The sequence below is a fragment of the Galeopterus variegatus genome, unplaced genomic scaffold (genome assembly GCF_000696425.1).
Source record: "Galeopterus variegatus unplaced genomic scaffold, G_variegatus-3.0.2 Scaffold812, whole genome shotgun sequence".
NCBI lineage: Eukaryota > Metazoa > Chordata > Mammalia > Dermoptera > Cynocephalidae > Galeopterus > Galeopterus variegatus.
The window spans coordinates 192501-203138 of record NW_007726923.1 but is presented as its reverse complement, the minus strand read 5'-3'; the positions used below and the strand labels follow the sequence as shown (position 1 = coordinate 203138).

Below are 10638 nucleotides of genomic sequence, written 5' to 3'. Positions count from 1 at the left end.
AGTACAATCAAAGCAATTGCTACCAAGAGTTGGAAGTGGTCCAGTCAGAGCAAAAGCAGACCAGTCAAGAGCAAAGGTCATGGCAACAGTTTTGGGGATGCTCAAGGCTTTTTGCTTGTTGACTTTCAGGAAGGGCAAAGAACAATAACATCTGCTTATTATGAGAGTGTTTGGAGAAAGTCAGCCAAAGCTTTAGCCGAAAAATGCCCAGGAAAGCTCCACCAGAGAGTCCTTCTCCACCACGACAATGCTCCTGATCACTCCTCTCATCAAACAAGGGCAATTTTGCCAGACTTTTGATGGGAAATCTTTATGGTCCTGATTTGGCTTCTTCTGACTTATTTTCTCCACCAGAGAGTCCTTCTCCACCACGACAATGCTCCTGATCACTCCTCTCATCAAACAAGGGCCATTTTGCCAGACTTTTGATGGGAAATCTTTATGGTCCTGATTTGGCTTCTTCTGACTTATTTTTGTTTCCTAATCTTAAAAAATCTTTAAAGGGCACCTATTTTTCTTCAGTGAATAAGTAAAAAAGTGTGCATTACATGGTTAAATTCCCAGGACCCTCAGTTCTTTAGGGATGGATTAAATGGCTGATATCATTGCTTACAGAACTGTCTTAAATAGAATGAAGCTTATGGTGAGAAATAATGTTTACATTTTTTATTTTTATCTTTTAATTTAATTTTATTTTTTCACAAACCTTTTCTTCCTTGTATGTAACTTCTTTCTCTGACAATGAGAAACTGGGCTCCCATTATCCTCAATCCCTTGTTTGAATAATCCACCTTTAGGTATCCAATATTCCAACCACACCAGTTCACTCCCTGGTCCTTTCCCACTAGACATCTCTTCAGCTCTCTCCAGTAAATATTTTTTAAGGAAATAAAAAGGGGGAGAAAAAGCAATTCAGATTATTTAAAATATTACCGCATAAATACAGTAATTCAAATTCAATAGATTATTATGTAAAGTTTTTTGATATATTAAAAATGTTTAAATTGAGGTTTAATAGTTATATGCCTTGTCACTGATTTTACTAGGGTGTAAAGTAGAAAAGCAAAGATGTCATCTTACCTAGGTAAGTCTGAAGTTTTTTGGTGAGAGTGCATGCATGTACGAAGCTCTCTAAATTCTTGGTTGGATTACACAAATATATTACAGTTTATAAAAATAAATAAAGGTTTTAACTAAGTTGAGTTATAATTTAAATAAAAATTTTCTTGAAAAATTGATATTTGTAAATCAAAAATGTAGCAAATCGGATGGGACTAAAAAGTTTCTTCACTTAGCTTTCTGACTAAAGTTTTAGGCAATGATTCTCAAGCTTTCTGGTCTTAGGAACACACTCTTAAACATTATTGTGACCCCAGAGAGCTTCTGTATATGAACTATATCTATCAGTATTTACTACCTTAGAGATAAAAATGGATATATTTAAAGTATTCATTTATTAACTCATTTAAAATAATATCCTATTTAAAAACTACCAAAATGACATTATGATAACATTAATAACATATTTTAATGACAAATTATAATATTGTCCAAAGCAAAAATTTTAGTGAGAAGAGAGACATTGTTTATAATTTTGCAAATTTCTGATATTTGGCTTAAGAGAAGACAGAGTCTCTTATCTGCTTCTTCATTCGATCTGCTTCAATATCATGTAACATGTCGCCTCTGGAAAACTCCACTGCACACTTGCGAGAAAATGAGAGTGAAAATCGTAAATAATGTCTTGATATTAAAATGAAATTAGTTTTGACCTAGCAGCCCCCCAAAAGGGTGTTGGGTTCTGAGACCAGACTTTGAGAACTGTTTTCAGGTGTCCTCTTTCACTCACAAGAGATTGTGGAATCTTTGTGATTTTTTGCTGAATGGGTTGATGACTGTTGTACAGTAGTCTGAATCACTATATTGGTTCTATAGCTACTACAACAAATTACCATAAATTTAGTGGCTCACAACAAAGGAAATTTATTATCTTATACTTTTGGAGATCAGATATCCAAAATGGGTCTCACTGGGCTAACACCAAGCTGTTGGCAAGACTGAGTTTCTTTCTGGAGGCTCGAGCCGCCCTCATTCCTTGGCTGGTGAGCCCCTTCCGTTTTCAAAGCCAGCAACTACCAGTTAGGTCTCTCTCACATCCCATCACTCTGACGCTGACTATTCTTCCTTCCTCTTCCACATTGAAAGGATCCTTGTGATTACCGTGGGCCCACCAGGACAATCTCTTTGTTTTAAGGTCAGCTAATTAACAACCTTAATTCCATCTACAACCTAATTCCCCTGCCAAGCTGTATAACATATTCACTGGTTCTGGGAATTAGGATGTGGACATTTTGGGGAAGCCATTGTTCTGTCTAATACACTCATTCTCAGTGAGCTAAAGATCTGAGGCAGGGTACAGAGAGAAAACTCTGAGTCACACTTTCATTTTCCTGTACCTGCAAAAGCAAATCAACCCTTCAGGAAACAGCTCTTTCAGGAAAAGCATAATCACCCACTCGGACAGGAAAAAACATCTTGGATATCAGTGTGGGTGCTGGGAGGGACAGAGAACCAAGATTCTCCTTACTACCCTCTCTGATATGTGCAACTCATATAAACATTGGTAAAGGATGTCACTGCTCCTGCAAACTAACTTGCTTTGACAAGGTTTCACTCCACTTGGTCAAATGGCGAACATTGTTCTTAAGAAACGTCATAAACATGTTTATGCAAAATTTATATCTTGAACTTGTTATTATTGAGAAAAGTAAAAAAAAAAAAAATAGAACATGTTTTTGCCTGAAAAGTGAATATTATAAAAAAATCCATTTGGATTTAAAAGAAAGTCTGTATATGCAAAATTTATATCTTGAACTTGTTATTATTGAGAAAAGTAAAAAAAAAAAAAATAGAATATGTTTTTGCCTGAAAAGTGAATATTATAAAAAAATCCATTTGGATTTAAAAGAAAGTCTGTGGACACTCTCATAAGGCTCTGTGCTAAGACTGCTAAGGCTAAGCACATATACTAAGGCTGCTGTAACTCGTAGTCCCCTAGTAAAAGCTTTTGCAAAAAGTCTGGCCAGCCACAATGCCAGTGAGCATTGAGCCCCAGCATCAATGTCCCTGTGACTCTCAGGGAGAATGCTGAAGTGGGTTTTCTGCAGTCAGGGATCTGCAGACCATGGCATGCAGTCTCCAACCTCACAGTGCAGACAGAAGAAAATTGTGCTGGCGGAGGTCACTGATGCACGGCTAGTGTAGTCAGTGACTCTCTTTACACTAATATAGTCATTCTCTTTCTTTGAGAGACTGCCTGTCCCTAAAAAGGCCATATGTCTTTTAACCCACCACCTCTCTTCTCATTAGCTTGCTTCCTGTTTTGCTTGTGGGAGGGTGGGGAGTAAATATTGCATTAGCCAAGGGAGTGCGTAATCATGGCTCTGACACATCCTACTCTTGGACAGGGCAAACCTAAGGGTTTACTTTAATTTTTTTTTTCCCTTTTTTTTTTACTGACCGGTAACGGGATCTCAACCCTCGGTGTCGCGCCCGTACAGGGGACGGCAACGGGATCGCAACCCTCCGTGTTGCGCCCGCGCTCAGCCAGTGAGCTGGAACCGGTCTCCACATGGGATCCGAACCCTCAGCCAGAGCACCGCCCCAGCACACTCTCCAGTGCTCCACCGGGCCGGCCGTAATTTTTTTTTTTTTTTTTTAATGTTTTGGTGGCTGGCCGGTATGGGGATCTGAATCCTTGATCTTAGTGTTACAACAATACACTGTAACCAACTGAGCTAACCAGCCAGCCTCTAAGGGTTTTACTTTTAAACTTGAGTTAATACTCAGAATAAATGGTGTCTGCCCTCACTCCCTTCCCGCTCCAAGCAAACAAACATGCAAACAACTTGAAGAGCAACATTTTACCAAGGCTCTTTCTTTCTCATGACCCTCCTCATATCTTGAGAAAAGGAAAGGGCATGGGAGAGTAATGCTGGAGCAATTATGTCCTGGAAACCTTGTGAGCTGAGCTCTTCTGCAGGAAATGTTGGGCAGACCTGCATAATTTGGGGACCAAGGGAGATGGATGAAAAGGTGAGCAGAAAGGATCCAGTTCGCATAGCAGTGAAAATGAATGATCTGGATACCCGGATAAATCTTTAAAGCAAAATGTTAAGGCGTAGAAGCAAGTTCTGCAGAATGCATACAACGCGGTACCACTTTTTACAAATGTTTTAAACGTATATAATGTGTGAAACAATGTCATGTGTTGATGAGGGACATAACACATACAGTAAAAGTATAAAGAATTGCATGGGAATAGTAACTCCAAATTCAGAAAATTGTACTTGCTATCTGGTGAGTAGAGGACTGGTGGGATGAGCAAATGAGACCAGTTGGGGGTACACAAGCATCGCTAACGTTTTGTGGTTGAAGCTGGGTGGTGAAAACAGGAGCATTCAATTTATTAGTATTTTGTTCCTTTTGTATACCTTAGCTATTTGACAATACACTCAGAAATTCTACAGTCATCCCTTAACCCTCGCCCCCAGAAATGCCCACAGGTCTTCCAGACGTTTACCTCTACTTTGATTTTCTGCTTAAGCGGCCAGCACCCTGCGCCCCTCGCCGCCCAGCCCTGTAGGCCCCCTTCGCGGAGTGATCCTGCCTAGTTCCAGGAAAGGGCAGAGCCTCGGGCGCCTCCTCCGTCCTGGGCAGGGATTTGAATGTGGTTGGGCATCGAGGTAGCCTGTGGAGGACCTGTGCGGTCCTACAGCGACCCTTTTTGCAGTCGCTCGGCTCAAAGCTTCGGATTCTCCTCATCCCCCCGGGTCCGTTCGCGCCGATCCCTTGCGGGTTCCTGAGAAGTGAGTGGCACAGCTGCGGCCCCGTCTCGGCCCGGCCCAGGCTGCTTCGGGGGGTCCGTTTCCTGCGCTGGGTCCACTGAGACCTCGAGCTCTTGGGCAGAAGGTGAGAGACGGAGGGTCTTGCTGGGAGGGCTCCAGAGGGCCTCTGGCTCTGGGCGCGGGAGACGGAAGACAGTAGATGGAGAAACATTCACTTACCCGAATTTTAAGAGGGCCAAGTACGAGCAGAAGAGGAGCATTTGAGTCAGAACTGGACTGAACGCTGCAGGAGACCCGAGTGCTACGTCCGTCCCCGGCAGTTCGCTCCTCATCCCGTTTGCCCACCTGCGTCGCGGCTGCTCTTGGTGGCAGCCCCTAGCAGCAGGCATCACCTCTTTACAGATTAAAGCACCCGCAAGAGAAAGCAGCTGGAATCAAAATTCTCAAATTATTGGGGGGATGGGAGCGGGGAGGGGAAAAAGCGGGGCTGAGTTTCTGCCTCCTGCTCCGCCTAGTGCCCGCACCCCCCGGTTCCCCACCCCACAACCCCGGCGGACAGCCGCAGCCGCAGCCGCTGATGGGGCAATTCGAGCAGGCGTGGCGGGGCTGGAGGCGTTGTGGGGAGAGGCCCGCGGAGCGCGCCTGAGCCTGGGGCGTCTCGGGAAGGGCCAGAGCCGGGCCGGGGAAGTCTGGAGGACGTGGGCTTGCTCCCAGGTCTCCCTCCCGGGGCTGCGCGTTGGAACTGCAAACCCCACTTCCCCCCAAATGAATCAGAAAGCAACAAAGAAGCCCCACTGCCCATATCTACCCCATATCCACCCAAAGTTAAACAAAGCTGTTATCTTTGGAGTGGGTTTCCCGTCCATGTAAACGGTACTGTTGGGCTGTCCCTGTCTGTCTCCTGCGCGAGGCCCCGCCCCATGAGGTCTCACCGTGCTCAGATGATATAAGGGGCGGACGCGGCAGGATTTGGACTTGGGAGGCTCCATCGCTTACCCGGGGAGGGAGACATGCTGCCGAGGAGAAATACTAGCCGGTAATGAGTCCCCCCCCCCCCCCCAGCTTGTTTGCACAGGTCTTCCAAAGCCTCCCCAGCTCCGCGCCCGTTCCTGCGACTGGGCTGTGGCGAAGGCGGGGCGAGGGGACGGCAGCTCCTCGGGTCTGGACGCTGCGGCGACAGCTTCTTTCCTGCTCCAGGGATTTGGTTTGTTGACTCTCAGTAGCAACTTCCAACGACAGCGGGCTGTGGAAGACCCGGGAGCTGGGTGGCTTGGAACGCGGGACGAGCTGGGGAAGAGGGAAGGCAGCAGAGCCTAAATCTTACCAAACCAAGCCTAGTAAAAATTCCCCCACGCTTCAGGAGCACGAAGGGCTTTAGAGGAAACGACTAAATCCGGTACTGAGTCTCCTGCAGAGGAAGCCAAGTGAGATTGTGGCCTGGGGGCAAGTAGCGTCAGTGTCCGGTCTGTTACAAGAGTCTGTGTGTGTTTGCTTGTAAGTCCCTGGGCTGAGTCTCCTGCAGAGGAAGCCAAGTGAGATTGTGGCCTGGGGACAAGTAGCGTCAGTGTCCGGTCTGTTACAAGAGTCTGTGTGTGTTTGCTTGTAAGTCCCTGGTGTGGAACAGCAAGCCTTCAAACAGTAACAGCATCGGACAGGGTGGGTAAGCTCCCAAGGTAGCGCTCAGAGCTCTGCATCCCCCCAAAACTGGCTACGTAGAGCCCCTGTGGGTTCTGTCTGCAGAGGCCGAGGCTGCGGTGCGTGATTGTTTCCCTTTGTACAGAATGTCCTAGGAGCCAGAAGGGAATCCTTTAGGACTGGTGCAGGAGGGAGGGGAGGCTTGACGGTGGGACTTTGCAATAGCTCCTTCGCGATTTCCTACCGATGGGGTGGGGTTAGGTGCGGTGGTTCAAAACCAAGCCTCTAGGAGAAGATGGGGACGGTGACTAAAGTTTCTGGCGTTGTCTTATCAGAAGGAGGCGAGGTTGTGCCTGTCGTGGTGGGGGGAAAAGAAACTGATTCCCAATCTGCCTGTCAGGGGCGGAGCTGAGAGTTTCTGTGGCTGGCGAACGGATGAGCGCTGAGTGTGACAGCATCCTGTGTCAGAAGCATTCATTTAGATATCACAAGAATTTTAAACTCGTTTGTGTAAATAGGAAATTAACAGTCACAGATTTTATTACCTCTGTGCAAGTGGAAGAAGAGGGAAATGTCACGATCCTCTTCTGGCCTATGAAAATTCACAGGTGTTTATACCTATCAGAAAGCAGAAATCGACTTCAGTATTATTGTCATGGCAGCAGGACATTAAGTAAACAACCACTAATAATTACAGTATCTCTTAAGGCTAATTGACACGTTCACAGGCCAGAACAGTCTCTGAAGACAGGTGTCTTAGAAGATGACTTTGTTAGAAAAAAATCTACAAGGGCGATTTTATGAAGCTGAATACTTCCTTCTTTTATGCACCTGTAAGGGAAGAGAGAACATTTCTTATTTTGCTGGAGTAATTTTCGGGGGCAGTTAGGTGAGCCTGTTGTTTTCCATACCACGCACTAAGCTTCTGCTGAGAGGGGACTTGGCAGGCTTGAGAGGTATAAATTCACTATAGGCAAGATGAGGGCAGGGGAGTTATTATCAAGTGAATGAGGGGGCGTGTAAAGGTCTCCATCTGGAGTATGCAGAATTTGGGACACTAATCCTGTCATAGATTTTGTTTCTATGGAAAAAACTCAGTAAGAGCAGGCACATAAATATCCTACTGCTTTTTGAGTTAGTTATAACAAAATATTTTAACTTATTTTTTCAAAATTATTCATGCATGAAGTTTTTAATAACTTTATGAGGAATTTTTTAATTGAAACAATTGATTGTACATTTCTGTGGGTTACAGTGTTGAATATTAATACCTATGTGCAATATGTGCTGTTCAAATCAGGGTAATTAATATATTCAACATTACACAATGTTTAATATTTTGTGGCCCATTACCAATTTCTTGCTACCCCTCCCCATCCCCACCCCCCACCTTTCTCCCCTCTGGTGGCCTCAGCTTTGTTCTCTCCTTTAGAAAGTTCAATGAATTATTGCGATTGTTTTATCTTTCTTTTTTTGTTGTTGTTGTTTATTTTTTTCAGTTCCCACTTATGAGTGAGGACATGCAGTATTTCTCTTCCTATGTCTGGCTTATTTCACTCAACATAACTTTTTTCTAAGTTCATCTGTGTTGCTGCAGATGGCAGAATGTCATTCTTTTTTATGGCTATGTAGTATTCCATGGTGTATATAAGCATATTTTCCTTACCCAGTCATCCGTCAATGGACATTTAAGCTGGTTCTGACTCTTGGCTATTGTAAATAGAGCTGTGATAAACGCAGGAGTGCAGGTATCCCTTTGACGTGATGATTTCCGTTCTTCTGGGTATATACCCAAAGCAGTAGGGTTACTGGATATATGGCAGTTCTATCTGCAGTTGTTTGAGGGACCTGCATACTGTTTCCCATAATGGCTGCACTAGTTTACAGTCCCACCAACAGTGTAGGAGAGTTCTCTTTTCTCCACATCCTCGCCAGCATTTGTTATTCTCTGTCTTTTTGATAACAGCCAGTCTAACTAGGGTGAGGTGACATCTCAACGTGGTTTTGATTTACGTTTCCCTTCTGTCACTATGCAACATCACTAAATATTGAGTATTTTTTCACGTGTCTGTTGGCCATTTGTTTACCTTCCTCTGAGAAATGCCTCTTTACCTCCTTTGCCCATTTTTAAATCAAGCTACCTTTTTTACTGTTAAGTTATTTGAGTTCCTTGTATATTCTGGATATTAATCCTTTGTCAGACGTGTAGTTGGCAAATATTTTCTCCCATTCTGTAGGTTGTCTTTTCACTGTGTTAATTGTTTCATTTGCTGTGTAGAAGCTTTTTAGTTTGAGATAATCCCATTTGTTTATATTTTTCTTTTGTTGCCTGAGCTTTTGAGGTCTTATTTCTAAAGTCTTTGCCTAGTCCTACTTCTTGAAGTGTTTCCCCTATTTTTTTCTTTTAGGAGTTTTATACTTTCAAGTCTTATGTTTAAGTCTTTAATTCACTTTGAGTTGATTTTAGTATATGGCGAGAGGTATGGGTGTAGTTTCATTCTACATATGGATGTCTAGTTTTCCCAGCACCATTTATTGAAGAGGCACTCTTTTCCCCAATGTATGTTCTTGGTGCCTTTGGCAAAGATCAGTTGGCTGTAAGAATGTGGGTTCCCAGAAAACCCGGGTTCTCTATTCTGTTCCACTGGTCTGAATGTGTTTTTATGCCAGTACCATGCTGTTTTGGTTTCTATAGGCCTGTGGTATAATTTGAAGTCAGACGGTGTAATGCTTCTGGCTTTATTTATTTTTTTGCTCAGGATTTCTTTGGCAATTCAGGGTCTTTTGTTGTTCCATATGAATGTTAGGATTGTTTTTTCTATTTCCATGAAGAATGTCATTAGTATTTTGATGGGGATTGCATTGAATCTGCAGATTGCTTTGGGTAGTATAGACATTTTCACAATGTTAATTCTTCCAATCCATGAACATGGAATATCTTTCCATCTTTATGTGTCCTCTTTAATTTCTTTCAGCAGTGATTTGTAGTTCTCATTTTAGAGATCTTTCGCCTCCTTGGCTAAATTTATTCCTAGGTTTTGTTTTTTTTTTTTTTTTTGGTGACTTTTAATGGGCTTGCTTTCTTGATTTCTTTTTCTGCTGGTTCATTGTTAAAGTATAAAAATGCTACTGATTTTTGTTTATTGATTTGGTATCCTGCAACTTTACTGAAATCATTTATCAGCTATATGAGATTTTTGTTATTTTTTTGTAGAGTCTTTTAGTTTTTCTATACATAGGATCAAGTCATCTGCAAACAGAGACAGTTTGACTTCATCTTTTCCAGTCTGGATACCCTTTATTTCTTTCTCTTGTCTGATTACTGTGGTTAGTACTTCCAGTACTATGTTTAATAGGAGTGGTGAGAGTGGACATCCTTGTCTTGTTCCTGTTCTTAAGAGCTTTCAGCTTTTCCCTATTCAGGATGATATTGGCAGTAGATTTGTCATATGTGGCTTTTATTGTGTTGAGATACTTTCCTTCTACACCTAATTTTCTGAGAGTCTTTATCATGAAGGGATGTTGAATTTTGTCAAAAGCTTTCTCCTGTGTCTACTCAGATAGTCATATGGTTTTTGTCCTTGATTTTGTTGATGTGGTGTATCACATTTATTGACTTGCAAATGTTGAACCATCCTTGCATCCCTGGAATGAGTTCCACTTCATCATGGTGTATAACTTTTTTTAATGCATTGTTGTATTTTGTTTGCTAATATTTTGTTGAGGATTTTTGCATCTATGTTCATCAAAGATATTGGCCTGTAGTTTTCTTTTTTTGTTGTATCTTTGTCTGGTTTTGGTATCAGGGTGATGTGGCCTCATACAATGAGTTGGTGATGATGGCCTCTGTTTCAATATTTTGGAACAGTTTGAAGAGAATTGGTTTAGAGGTTGGTAGAATTCAGCAGTAAAGCCATCTGGTCCTGGGCTTTTCTTTGTTGGGAGACTGCTGATTACTGCTTCAGTCTTGTTGCTTGTTGTCGGTCTGTTCAGATTTTCTATTTCTTCTTGGTTCATTATTGGTAGTTTGTATGTGTCCATAAATTTATCCATTTCCTCCAGGTTTTCAAGTTTGTTGGCATATGTTTCTTATAATAGTCTCTAATTATTCTTGTATTTCTGTGGTACCAGTTGTAATGTCCCCTTTTTCATTTCT

General features: G+C 42.7%; 1 protein-coding gene across 1 annotated transcript in view; it reads left to right on the top strand.

Moving 5' to 3' along the window:
• Positions 1-6222: 6222 nt before the first annotated feature.
• The window catches only part of SLFN5 (schlafen family member 5), a 31860-nt gene continuing 27444 nt past the window's right edge, over positions 6223-10638 (top strand). Inside the window, exon 1 of the mRNA XM_008572623.1 lies at positions 6223-6271. The gene's annotated coding sequence lies outside the window, so the exon portion shown is untranslated. The remainder of the gene's footprint in view (positions 6272-10638) is intronic.